We start from the raw sequence: 14,752 nt of genomic DNA on the forward strand, positions 1-14,752 counted from the left end.
GCAGTACAGGGTTTTGAATGCTATATACCGAAGCACTACGAATCACTCAGGGTAGTAAGAGCCCTGAAAAATCTGAGTTCATTCAGTTTGGCTCCCTCTTGTCTGGACATTTACTCAAAGTGTGCAGACAGTTTTCTTCAACAGTTTACACCTCACTGAGGTCAGATCAGTGTTAAAGTTTACATTTGAACAACAGAAAATGTGTAAGTCTCAAGTCAGTTTTACCATAAGAGTTCTACAGCCTTAAAAGGGAAAGCTTTTTTCCCCCCGTAATCAAAAGATCTTTCATTTATTCCATGCTCTGTTATTTTCTTTACTGAACAGACACTTTAAATTGCATACTTGTAAAGCTTCTGAAAAAAATCTTTTCAGAAATCCATCATTAGTCTTCTCTCCTTCAAATGATTAGATACTCCCTCTGTGTTCTTTGCTGTACGCTCAGGAGGCACCACAGAGAAGCATTAAGAAGATTTATTTTAAAGAATTTTCAAAACAATTTCTGACCAGTATGCCCAAATAGAGGTATGAATTGCCTAAGTGTGACTTGATGGTTTCCTTATGTGAAACTGAGAAAAATGTAAGAGAAAATTTTTTTTTTTTTTTAAGTTGCAGAAATTTAAAGCTACATAGTTTATTGTAAAATTGTCATTTTGGCTCTTTTTTCCTCTCCTTCTCCCCCTTCCTTGTCCCTTTCTTTCCTGAACAATTTAGCCCTAAAGTTATTATGTAAAGCAGAGTGAGGTAGGAATCTGTGCTAGCCTGGAGGAGAAACAACAGGCCAAATCAGAGTGCCAGAGCCCCAGTGGGTTGAAAGGGCACCTGGGTAGGAGGGCAGTTGGACATGGGGTGTAAAAGCCTAAGCAGAATGAGGGTCCATGGGGTGGTTGTCCCTGCATGGCCCAAACAGGGAAAATATAGACATCAAAATTAATAATGGTAAGCATGAATGATAATCCACTTAATAATCATGAGTCCATTCAGATACAAATAAATAAATGAATAAATTTAAAGTTTGATAAGGAATGGGACAGTAACATAGTTTCAAATTACCAGCGACAAAAAGCTTATTGATTACAAAAGGGAAAACTAACTTTATAGTGGAGAACTTTCACAGACTCAACCATAACTTAATGATCAAAATGAGCTTCCTTGGTAGTGGAACTAATCAAAGTTGTGTGTCCTCTGCTGGGATACAAAAATACAGCAATACTTCTCTGTTATTCATGCCAAAGATGCACGACCTGAATCTAATCATGAGGAAACATCAGACAAATCCTAATTGAGAACATTGTACAAAATAGCTGGCCTTTAAACTTCAAGTGTCAAGGTCATGATAGTCAAAGAAAGATTGAGATTGTTCCAGGGAAAGGAGACTAAAGAAACTAAATATATCTTGTGATTCTAAGCTGGATCCTTTTGTTATAAACAATTCAAACAATTGGTGAAATTTAAATGGGATCTGAGGATTGAATGTTAGTGATGCATTTGTGGTAATTTATTGATTCCAATGATCGTAGTTGTGTAGGAAAACATCTTTGTAAGAAATGCACACTATAGTATTCTGGGGTGATGGGGTATCAGGTGGCAACTCGCTCTCAAATGGTTCGGGGCAATAAGTTTTTGTACTATTCCAATTTTTCTGTAAGTTTGTGATTGTTTTAAAAGTTGTGATTTTGAATTTTCTCTGATAATCAATGGTATTCCTTCAGTATGAATCATACAAATTGTTGCTGTAAATTTCATTTTGTTTAATTAGATAATCCAAGTAGCATTGTAAAGCATTTTATCTGATCACCTGACAAACAATGACAGTACAAACTGTCACTGGGGTTTCATTAGTATTCAATGGTCATGCAACATGTTCTTTCTCCATTAAGAAAAAAAAAAGGCAAAGGTCTTTTTTGCCTTTGTTAAATACAAACAAGTGCTTTGTTAAATACAAAAAAGAAGGATGATTTCTTTTGGTATTATATTTTCATTATTGAAGTTGAAAGAATGTAATTTTTTTTTTTTTAAATAACAGCAGAATAATAGATGCAGTCTCATGGTGAAAAAACAGTCATTTTTACTCATTAAAGATATCAGAGGCAGATAAGACATTGTTATCACAACATTAGCTAATTTACCTGCTCAATCCAATTTTATAAATTAATTTTATAATTTCTTTTATACCCTCAAACTTATTCTTGGTTTTGCTCTTTAAAAATGCATAGCCATTTATCTCAATTGAAACCTGTGATGAAAATACCTATTCAAAGAGATTGAAACAGAAATTTTAACCCCAAGTCAGAAGGAATAATAACAACTAACATTTATTAAGTGGTCATGCATGAGAGAATCTTTTCCTATAGAGAGATCAATGGATCGATAGTTAGAGATACATGTAAATGTACATGTGTATATGCGTTTACAATAATATAGTGCTCACATAACTGTGTTAGATACTATTATTAGACTTCTACTACAAATAAGTAAGCCAAAGTATAAGAGGTTACATAAAGCCATACAAGTTGTTAAGTGAAAAGCATAAGTTGTCATGTGGAAAACATTTCTCACTGTCCATGCTCATAAATCTCTTTGTGCACTAGTCTTCTGAGGTGGGTATGGCTGTCTTTAGAATTGCACAGGGCTCAGAGCAATTGCATCCCTACCACCCCTGTATCCGCCTACTCCCAAATATTAGTGTTCCTAAGATATCGGGGTAAAAGCTATATCTAAAGAAACTCAAAGTGGAAGAAAAGTAATACAAGGACAACAAACCTCATATTGGTAGGGACATGAAATACTTCATTTGAGGGTTGGGGATTTATAGGTTTATTGTGTTCATCTGAACCTTAAGTCTTTTTGACACCAGTGCACAAACATATCACTTTTTTCAATTAAGAGCCTCCCTGATTCACTGACTTAAAACAACAGAAGCCCCAAAGGAAGGTACCAAAAATAATCCTTGCCTCCCCCCACCCACCCCAGTTACCATAGTCATCTGCATTTACATTGACTGGGGAAGGAGGCAACAATTAAAAGAAACACTGATTATCCTTACAATTTCAAGTCCAATCTGTTTTAGGAACAAGAATTAAGATAAAAATACTAATAGAATTCCATGTTATGGCCCATATTTAGAAATTCACATATCAATAACTGCTGGTATACTTTTTTAAAATGAACTTTTTTGGGTTATTATTTTTATTTTTAGATATAAAATTGGCTTTGAGAAAATTACTCTGGGCATAGAGTAAAGCTCAGGCTAATTTTATTTTATTAATCTAATCAGCAAATATGTCTAAATGGATTAAATGTGTCCGCCACCCCCAAATTCATAGCTTGAAGCCTGAACCACCAATGTGACTGTATTTGGGGATGGGGCTTTCTGGAAGTAGAATAAATGAATTCATAAGGGTGTGGTGCTAACTGGATAAGATTAGATAAGAGGAAGAGAGCAAGAAAGTGAGATCTGCCTCTACGGGAACACATAGAGGAAAGGCCCTGTGAGCCCACAGTGAGAAGGTGGCCATCTGCAAACCAGCAAGACAGCTCTCTTCAGAACCCAAGCATTCTGCCACCCTGATCTTGAATTTCCATCCTTCAGAACTGTGAGAAAATTAATTTCTGTTGTTTAAGCCATCTATCTGTAGCATTTTGCTATGGCATCCTGAGTTAACAAAGACGTTTCCCAACTTAGAGGTCAATTCTATGCAATTATATTTAATGCCTAGTTTCAAAATGTCAATATAAGAAACATCCAAACCTGTAGAGAATTTATTTTTTAGTTTTCATTATTATTATTTTTAATTAAAGTTTATTGGGGTGACAGTTGTTAGTAAAGTTACATAGGTTTCAGGGACACAATTCTGTAATACATCATCTATATATTCACATTGTGTGTTCACCACCCAGAGTCAGTTCTCCTTCCATCACCATATATTTGATCCCCTTTACCCTTATCCACCATTGCCCACCCCCCTTACCCTCTGGTAACCACTAAGCTATTGTCTGTGTCTATGAGTTTTGTTTCTTCATTTGTTTGTCTTGTTCCTTTGTTGTTTTCAGTTTTATATCCCACGTATCAGTGAAATCATATGGTTCTTGACTTTTTCTGACTTATTTCACTTAGCATAAAAATCTCCAGATCCATCTATGTTGTAGAGAATTTTTATAAAAGTTTATTTGAGCCAAACAGAGGATACACCTGGAAGCAAGATCTCAACATACTGAGATAATCTTCTGAGAATAGCAGTTTGCAGTTTCTTTTATGCATGTGAGATTAAGGGGGGAACATAAGGAAGATAGCACAAAGGTGGGAGGAAGCAACCCTGGGAATATTACAGGAGAGTTCACAAGCTTATGTGCTCTCTTGGGGGTGGTTACAGCTTATTGCAAAGGTGTCTTAACCTAGATGCACAGAAACAATGGACAGGGCTTGCTTAAGGCAAAGACAAGTCTTTTACTAAGGAAGTCATATGCCTGGAGCATGACTACCCACCATGACCTGTCCAGTTCGGAATTTATGATCAGATCACTCTGTGAGGTTACTTTCCATAGAACTCCTTTTTTTCATTCACAAAAAGCTACTACAATCATTACTTCTCTTACAGATTCTCCTTATTCTTTATTGTTGCATAAGAAAAAAATTTGATTTCTTTCTCTTTTAAAGAATTGCACAAATTGCTATTAGAATATGTGGTGCACAATATTTTCATAGGGCCACAGTTAAGGAGTTATGCAGTATTTCAGAAGGATGATTTTAAAGCTTACAAAACAAGTTATAGTTATGTCTGATCTGGTAAGTGGATCAACAAGATACTAATGAGGTTAGAGAGGGCATGTGACCAGTCCAGTCTCAACTGAAGAGAGGGTTGGCTAAGTTCCCTTTTAACACAGAACATCCTAGATTCTGATTCTCAGACATTGTGCAGAGTTGGGGAAGTGGGGCATCTCTTTCAGATGAAGATAGTTTGCCAACTGAGTAATTATTCCTCAAGTATAATCACACAAAAACTCATGAGACTCCTAAATTAGCCAATTAAGACAAGGTCTGTGTGCTAACAGCATAGACTTAGTGCAGGGGTAGGAGTTAGGCGGATATGCTCTGGAGACAGATGTCTGAGTTAGAATCAGCTTAGAATTCCACTTCTTGTTATGAACCTGAGACAGCCTCTCTGAGCATTAGTTTCCTAACCTGCAAATAAGGATGATCTGTAATCACCTGATCTATACACCTTCCTTCTCCTTGCCTCCGCCAATTTAGAGTGGTAACACCATATCACTTACAACCCCTGAGTAAGGGTGCCTTGTTACTTTCCTTGTCTTTTTTATTAAATATTATTCAATAATTTTTTTCCGTCTGCTGTGGGTTCTAACCGATACAGATGCCTTTAGTTTACTATTATGTTTATCTAATTGATAATATTCTTAGGGGTCACTTCTAATTTTCTTCTTTCTATATTACATATTTAAAATCACAATATGCCTACTTAGAATCATAAAATAAATTAACTGGAAATTATCGTAAAGCCAGAGAGTTTAACCTCTGCTCCAATACAGAAATTCTTTCTCATTTTTTAAAAAAATTATAGTCTTATAATTTATTAGTACCAATCAAGAATAGGGCTAGATACTGACTAATGGTCAATTCTAAGGCTAAATGCCAGGAACACAGACAAGGCCTTAAAATGGGAATACAGCAAACTCTTTTCCCTGTCATGAAGATATTTCTTAAAAACCTGACTGGTTCACCTGATTATTAGCACCATTGTGGATGGCATGTAACACATTCATCTGTAATCTCATACATGAATTATTATAGTCAATTCTTGAGTATTCTTCACGTGAAGATGTAGCTTGGAAAATGTCAGAAGCTAAGCATTTTTTGATTTAAGGGATAGTAAATTGACAGATTAACATGTTCCTTCTAGCCTGAAGCCAAGCTGAATTATTACTGTCCTAGAAACATGAGGCAAATGAATTGAACTGAGGAAGTAGTACAATATCCAAGTACATATTCATAAGAAGGTGAGTCATCAAACTAGATGGTTGACTCTTTCTATAGAATACTTAACAAAATCTCAGAAGAGAAACCAGAGCCATAGTCACGTTATAAATGCAGCACAAAACTTTGGCTGAGTTCTTAACCCCACCTTGGCCATTGTATTCAGCGACTGAAAATGGATAGAAATCAAAATATCTCTCAAATAGTAGCAGGCCACAAGAAACTTAAGAAGAATCACAAGTGTATTCACAATATATCTGAAAAAATATCTGAATAGAGCTGCTCAATTATGAGTAATGTGAAAGGAAATGCCAGGGCAGATATGTAAACATATCACAGGAAGACAAAGAAAAAAAATGCAGAGAAGAGAGGAAAAGCAAGCAAGAAAGAAATGTAACTTTCGATGGAAAGATTGAAAAAAAGAAACAATTTTAAAGGAAACATACTTCAAAGCACAAGAAAATTCATTCTACACTCTCACCTTAATAAGAACATGAATTCAAGAGCTCAAAGACAAAATCATGAACAATAAAAATAGAGGAAAAGGAGGAGGTTGCAGATTTAGGAAAACAAAAGGAGGCTATAAACATAACTATGGAAATAAGTAATTTAAGAAGGTGAAATAAAAACATATTTCACTAAAAATCAAACAAAAATGTGAGATAATTTTTTGTAAATATGAAAAAAGCAAAAAAAATTAAAGCAATCACAGAATAGCCAATAGACATGGAGGACAAAGAAAATCCAACATAAGGATGTACAAAATTCCTGAAATAAGGAATCTGATCAAAGAAAAGCATATGTATCCAAAGATGGAAGGAATTTTTCCTGAAATGAAGCATTCACTGAAGTTCTCTCTCTCTCTCTCTCTCTCTCTCTCTCTCTCTCTCTCTCTCATTCTACACATACACACACGCCACACTCTTAAAGGGAATGATGTTCATCTAAGGTAATGATAACTACTACCCAATGGTCAAATTTGGAGTGATTTTTAAATATTTGTCATTTTCGCTTTTCTAACTTGTTTAAGATAAATACGTTTCATCTTTATTAAAAAAATAGATTAATTTACCTAAAAAATTAGGTGCCATATGGATGCAGACACTGCTAGTGCCCCACCCATATCCCTCCAACCCTCCTGTGTACTCTGGATCCCTGATGTCAGTATCCACATTTCTGTGCCCAAGTGCCACCCCCTCTTCTGTAGAAGACTGCTGTTCTCCTGTACACACGGACCATGATCCAGAAGTACTGAGAGTTTAACAGCCACCTCCAGCAACCCTAAGTCCAGCCCCGTTGAACTTTAGGTGGGATCACTGAAACCTGTGTTTTGTACCATTTGCCAGAGTTTTTCTAAGGGACAAATTCCAGTTCCCTACTGAAGAAGTAAACTAAATGATGTTGTCTTTCTTAACTGCTTTCCCTTCCCTCATTGTCCCACTGCCCTGTAGGCATCCCCTGCACACCTCAAACTATCTGCACTCAAATCCTTGTCTTGAGATCTTTGTCTGGAAGTACCCAAACTAACTTATCACATACAAATAAAATAATAAACACTGGAATTTTGAAAGTGTGCCAGAATGATTCTGGGTGGTGAGTATAATGGTTATTTTATACTTTTTCTTGTGTGTGTTTTTACATTTTTCAATTAAAACAAAAAAATTGTAAGTAAAAAACAAAGCAAAAGAGACTAAAGTAAAACACCAAAGCAGACATTATCAGTGTAAAATAGCAACCAATGTGTGTAACTAAGCAACACTATAAGTTGTCATCACATTCTGCCCCTTAAAACCATTTTCTTTGTGGAAAATAAATTTGCATGACAAGTCTGGAGGGCAAAGCCACCCATCAGTGTACTAGATCTATCTCTTCCCTGTTTTCTACCCTGAGCAAGTGTTTTGATCCTATTAATCTCTTGGTATTATACTGTCACATGATGGTACTATCATACCTACTTCTCTGCTTATTTAGGTATTGTATATCTCAACAAATTCTATTTTTAAAAAAGTAACCTATACAGAACTATAATGTTTATTCCAATGCAATAATTTTACAGATTATATTCAGACACATAACGGGATTTATTCCAGGTCAAACAACCATATAAAACCAACTAGAACTAGAGCCAAACCAGGTCTTCCTCATTCTGGCCCAATTATTTCCAAAATACTTCTTCATTTCAAATTTCCTTTTAAACATATTTCCCCATCCAGTTGTCTGGTAGACAACGATGTGAGGCAAACAGGCAGGGGACAAGGAAAAGGTGATCAGAAGCAAAAGCAATAGGTAGACCTTAAAAACGTAAAGATCCAATGGCCTACTCAGGAATAAACATGATTCACTGCTTTCCACTAGACAGAAATGGGCGGGTCTGATGGACAGAATGGGAATGTTTATGAAATGAGTAGCAGATCTCAGCAGGGCTAAACCAAGCATATCCATCCTTGTCTGGCCAGTTTCTCTTCTAGGTTAAGGTTTAGTCTCAGTCCTTGCCACAATTTCTCTTCCTCTTTTGACCCAGAAGTTCAAGGTTCTGCTGTTAAGAAAATACACCACTAAGCTTTCAGATGTTTTGAAATAGGTTCAAAAGACAAACACTTCTATAATCCTAAAGTCATTTTGAGGTTGGACCCTTCAGAAGTAATTGCCTGCAAATTTAGCATGGGATAACAAAATCATGGCTCTCAGTATTTCTGAAGGACAAAGAAAACTGAAATGTTGAGATATCTCCCACTAACAAATTATGTTGTGTCTTGGATATTTTCAGCTACTTTTTTTTCACCTGAGGAAGATATCTCATAAGAGGATCATGAATTGATTCATTAAAAATTCTCTAGCTGAAGGAGTCTCAAGGGCTTTTTTAGTAATTACAGACTTAGAGAGTATGTAAATTACAAGGATTTAACCTCTTACAGCAAAAAATGACTGAATGAAATCAGCATTTATGAGTTCAATAACATAGGGTGAGGTCTAGTAGAAAAGTCACCATATGCAGAAATCCACTGTGTAAAACCTCAAAATTCTGAGATAGTACCAATCTTTTTATTTTACATTATTTTGTTCCCTGGAATCCTGGTTGACAAAAGTACATAGTCTTAGTTTGTAAGAAAGACTGAATTATCTCCTGAAAGATAGAAAAAAATTTACCTCTTCCTGTCTCTACTTACTAAGCTGGACAAATACCCAGAACCCTCTTACCATCCCAGTTGTATTTTCTCTTTTAAATTACATTGCTAGTTCTTTCCCTCCAGTTCCCATTACACTAAAGGACTCGAAGAGGTGAACAGGAAAATTCCTGTATAGGAGATTCATGCCAGGGATCCTGAAATGTACTAACACCAAGATGAAGGGAGACCCATGATTCTCTGTGATATTTAAAATAATAGGATTGATAGTGTATAACCCTTATTACAGTCTTTCTGCTTTGATAAAATATACCAATAGTTTATATTGTGTGAATGTCCATAGTACAACTTAAGAGAATCCTATATGAATTTCATACACACAACCAAAGGTATTGCCCACTATCATAAACATATAAAACATTAGCAAACAATATCTGAAATTGATATTGTTAGGGACTTTTCTAGTAGTAGCCTATTTGGGAAATGATGTTAAACCAATAAGCTACTAAAAAGTACACAATTTTCCAAAGCTGTAAGAGATGAATTAGACTGCTTCACTTCCTGACTTACTCACTCACACTACACTTACTTATGTTCTACATGCGGATGTAATACTCTCACCAAGCTCAACACCCCAATCTTCTCTGAAAAGACCTGAACTTTGCTTCTTTGCTACCTTTGCTGTTTTCTCACTGATAATGATTATAGTCCCTTCTGTCTAGAACAGCATTCTTTAATAGAACTGTGAGAATGGAAATATTCTACAATTCTGTTCTGACCAATATGGTAACCAGAAGTCACTTGTGGTTATTGAACCCTTGATATGTGGCTAGTACAACTGAGGAACTAAATTCTTAATTTTATTTAATGTTAATTAATTTAATTTTCTGAATTTAAGTATAGTTGGTATACAATATTATGTTAGTTATATAAGTTTCAGGTGTACAGTAATGTGTTGGCAAGGATGTAGAGAACAGGGAACCCTTGTGCACAGTTGGTGGGACTTCAAACTGGCACAGCCACTATGGAAAACAGTATAGAAGTTTCTGAAAAAACTGAAAATAGATCTTCCGTACGACCTAGCAATTCCACTCTGGGTATTTATCTAAAGACGATGAAAACACTAATTTGAAAAGATACCTGCACCTCTATGTTCATTACAGCATTATTTACAAAAGCCAAGATATGGAATTAATTTAAATTTAAATTTCCACACAGGCTGGTGGCTACTGGAGAGAGCAGGTCTAGATCTTGCTCCCATCCCTCCAAATTATCTCCACCCTCCCGTGCCAAGACCAGCCGTCTGCAATGCCTCTACTGATTTCCCTAGTTGGAGTAATTCCTTCTTTGACACTTACAACAATTTAGCTATATCTTTTCACAGCGTGTATCACTCAGTAAGATAATATGAAGAAAAAGTCATTAAGGCTTGGATTCTGTATGCACATCACCATCCACCAGCTGTGTAACTTTGGGTAATTTACCCAATATCTCTAACCCTTAGTTTCATCATCTGATAGTTGCAACCTCAGACAGCAGTGGCAGAGATTAACTTTTTAAAAAGGAAATGCTTAGGTATGTTTTATTATAAGTATTTGTGCACAAGTCCCTAATTGATTCCTTAGAATTATGAATTCATCATCTAGTGAGCATTCACTCATCACTTAGATGCAAAGACAACAAGGTACAGTCCTGCAGTCTTGAACTCACGGGCGGATACGGGGATGTCTCATATCTTACCGGTCCTTCTGGATTTTGAGCCCCAAGGAGCAGAAATTGTATTTCTTTGTCTTTACGGTCTGCTAAAAGCCTGGCACAACATCTGGTACCTAGGAGACTATCAATAAATATTTATTCAGTGAATGTTTCTTTTTCTCCCCGACCCCTTTTTTAGCATGGGTAGAATTGGTTGTACTCTGATGGCATTTATTTTGCTCAATCTTGTAGTTACTTTTGTGCACATTCTATTCATCTCTTCCTATCCCACAAACACTAAGAAATCGATATACATTTGAGGACAGCGTCTATCTTACTGCTTTTCTTCTCCCATGCTTACTTTGGGATATTTCTTTATGAAGTAGCATATACCCCAGAGAATAGAGAGTAAAACAAATAAAAGTTTGGTCTTTTTTAAAAATAACGTTCTGAACGTTGCTAACACGTGGATCACAATGAATCATGAAACTCTGTTAAATGTTGTTTTCTAATTTATGATTAAAAGGTATTCTACGTTTTCCCTCTCAAAACAGTAAATCAGTTGTGAAATACAAAAACTGCCAAATACTTTGTAACTGATAAAATTATTTAAATGTAAAGGGGAAGCAGCGTTAACTGAAAGTTTTAAGAAGTGAAAATTATGCTTATAAAAATAAAAATGGAAAGTTGTGGTTTTCATGCATAAAGCCAGCAATATAGAAATATGGACAGACTATGAATATGATTGAAGTTATGCATCAAGTGTCACTGGGTGAGTTCAGTTTTCTTTCTAATACTTTCTATTAATCACAGGAAAGATACACTTAGACATTAAATAAGAATTTTAATTTGAGGTTTGGGTAATATTTAAATTCTTTAAATAATTTACCATTGCTCAGTAAGTTTTAAACTGGGTAGAACAGTTTACATTGATGTAAACCATCAGTGCTTTTGTAAAATCCAATTATTCGTTCATAGGCCTGTCTTACTAGGGCTTTCAATTTTTCATTCGTATTTTTCACGGAAGATAATTGCACATGGCAAAAGACCTACTGATTCATTAGGGGGCCGTTGGAAAGCAAATTGCTATAAAAATGCAAGACACTTTTGTCATATTTGCTGTAATACCTATGCTTAATATTGTGTCATAAATTCTCAAGCTTATTTATAGTTCTCTTCAACAGATTTGGTGGTTTCAGTATTATCAACTTGGTGACCTTCCAGAATCTGTTAGAACCTCCATCACTTCTGAACTCTTAATTGTATAACAGTACAAAATTGACAAAAAAATCATCACTAAATGATCATTTGGATAAAAATTGACAAAGATTTCTGAATTGCTTTGTTATTGAATAATATTAATGGGTATCCTTTTTTTTAGTAATTTGAATACATAATGCCCGTAAAAGTCAGAACTATCAAATGTAATGGAAATTTGATTTCCTTTAAATCTTTGATATATCTCTTTCTCTTAAAGGCTTATGGAGCTTTAATGCTAAAGAGCTTACCTATTGCTGTCCCTTTCGTTTACAGACAATGAAACAGAGGACCCTACAAATTAAATGACCTAGCCAAAATATAGACTCTATGTGTGTTAACTTCCACTTCCTTCCCACTTTTGAAGGGCTTTGTTTTGAGCTTTTTAGCCCTTCAACTGCTGATGGGTCTGGATTCTGAATAATCTCTTTCTTTGATTTCCTCTATTTTCCTTCTCTCATGAGCTTACCATCTGAATATACTTGCCTATTAGTCTTGAATTTCTTTTTCCTGAGTAACAATCTTCCATTTCTTACATTCAACTTTGAGAAATGCTAATATTTTTCACAATATTTTTGAATTCCCAAGTCTGTATCAGATGGTTACTGTCATTATATGCTGTATGAGAAACCATCCCCAAAACTCAGTTGCCTACGGTAACAAGCATTTATTTCTTGTTCACACATCTGAAAGTTGATGAAGTTTGGTTGATCTAGATTGTGTTGGCTGTGCTTGGTGCCAAACTATGGATTAGGTCTAGATTTACTCTATGGGTCTCTCATTCCTTTTGGTCTAGTTACCTAAGCATATTATTTTCAGGGCAAAAGACTACATCCAAACCCACAGGTACATTTCCAACCTCTGCTAGTTTCATTTCAGCAACATCCCATTGGCCAAAACAAGTCACACAGCCAAACCTGTCATCAACAGGATAGGAAAGATATTCCTCCCAAAGAAGTGAAGGCATTGGGTAGTTGAGTGAACATTTATGAAACAATAATTTAATCTACCACATCAGTTTTGGAATTACTCAAAACTTTGCTGACACAACATTCTCTTCATCAGACATATCCAAATAATTTCAAACAAATGCTTACTGGACACCAACTGTGTGCCAATACTATTCAATCCTTTGTTTCTGGGACTCTCCCTCTCCCCTTTATGAAAATTTTGTGACCTAAGAATTCAGTAATGATCTATTTGGACTTCCTTCCAGATGGATTGGATGTACAGAAATGAGTGGAAAATAATGAACACTGGAACCAATTTAATTCATTGTTAGGGAGAATTTTACAAGCAGTGTTTAAATGAACTATTAGGGAAAACAGAAATGATTGTTGCACACTCCTTCCCAGAGCAGAGATTTTGAGGCATGGCTTTCCCCAGGGAAGCTGGTCCATCAGGCTGGCTCAGCAGTTTTGCAAGCCCAGAAATATCATACTGTCAGTATCCTTTGTGATCGGATGCCTGCATATCTCATACCATACTCTGCCTTACACTTTTTTTCTCCACTTATTTCAAATGCATGTGTAATTCCAGCCATTCTAGAATTGTTGGATATTTAGATTCAGATTTTCACTATAATAAATTATGATGCAAGGAACATACTTGTATATGTATTCTGTATATCTTAGATTGTTTTTTAGGCTAGCCCAGAACAAGATCATTGGATGACAGAATATAATTTCTTATAAGGCATTTGATACCTCACAGGACAGCTCTTTACACATGTTTGTTTTTGCTTTGCACCATAGAAATGGAATGTAACCTATACAAATTATCTTTTCCTGTGTGGCCTACGATATTTGTTGACCTACTTGTATATTTAACTAATATTAATGCTTATCACAAATCTTTTATATCACAACTTTTGCATTCTTAAAGTCTTACATTGTAGTCGTCTTTCAATTAGCTACACTTATCTATCTTGAAATAGTTTTAAAAAAAATTTTTAAGTAGTGCAAGAGAGTAAAATGTTTTTGAAATCTTTGCACATTTGAAAATCTCTTCTAGTACCCTACATAAACAAGAACTTTGCAAGGTACAAACTCTTCCTTCAGAATGATGTAGATGTTGCTCCATTTCCTGCTGGTGTTAATTTTTTAAAAGAGAAAACTGAGGCCAAGTTAGTTTCTTTCATAGGTAACTTACATTTTCTGTCTGTATGCTTTTAAGACTGTTCCCCTTGTTATTCAAAAATTTCCCAGCTATTTTATTAATGGTTTCAGGTATGAATAGTCCTGCTTTATTCTAGAAAGTGACATTCAGTTATGTTTTTGATTGTTGCTATTTTTCATTTGTTTTGACTTTTTCCTTAGGAATAGCTGAACCATTGTAAAGCTCTTCCCAGCTCACAACCTATTCACAGTCAAGATGCAGCTGTTTACAAGGGCTTATAGCTACCATCTCAGGGGCCCTCTCTTCTCCCATCTCAGACCTCTTACTCTGGTCACCCTTCTCACACACTCATATCTGCCTTTCTGCTTAGGCACTTGTGACCTATGCTTTAAGGAGGCAGGCTGCCCTGCATTCTGTTGGGGGTCTGCTTTGTTTGCTATCTTACTCTTGGTTCCAATGCCCAACTTTGGCTGAAAGCAGGCCCTCAGGAGGCAAAGCCAGGTTTACTGTCTCAGATTTTTCTTATGCAGGGTGAGAATCCAGACACTCCTAAGAGCCAAATTTCCTG

The sequence above is a fragment of the Rhinolophus sinicus genome, linkage group LG01 (genome assembly GCF_036562045.2).
Source record: "Rhinolophus sinicus isolate RSC01 linkage group LG01, ASM3656204v1, whole genome shotgun sequence".
NCBI classification, from domain to species: domain Eukaryota; kingdom Metazoa; phylum Chordata; class Mammalia; order Chiroptera; family Rhinolophidae; genus Rhinolophus; species Rhinolophus sinicus.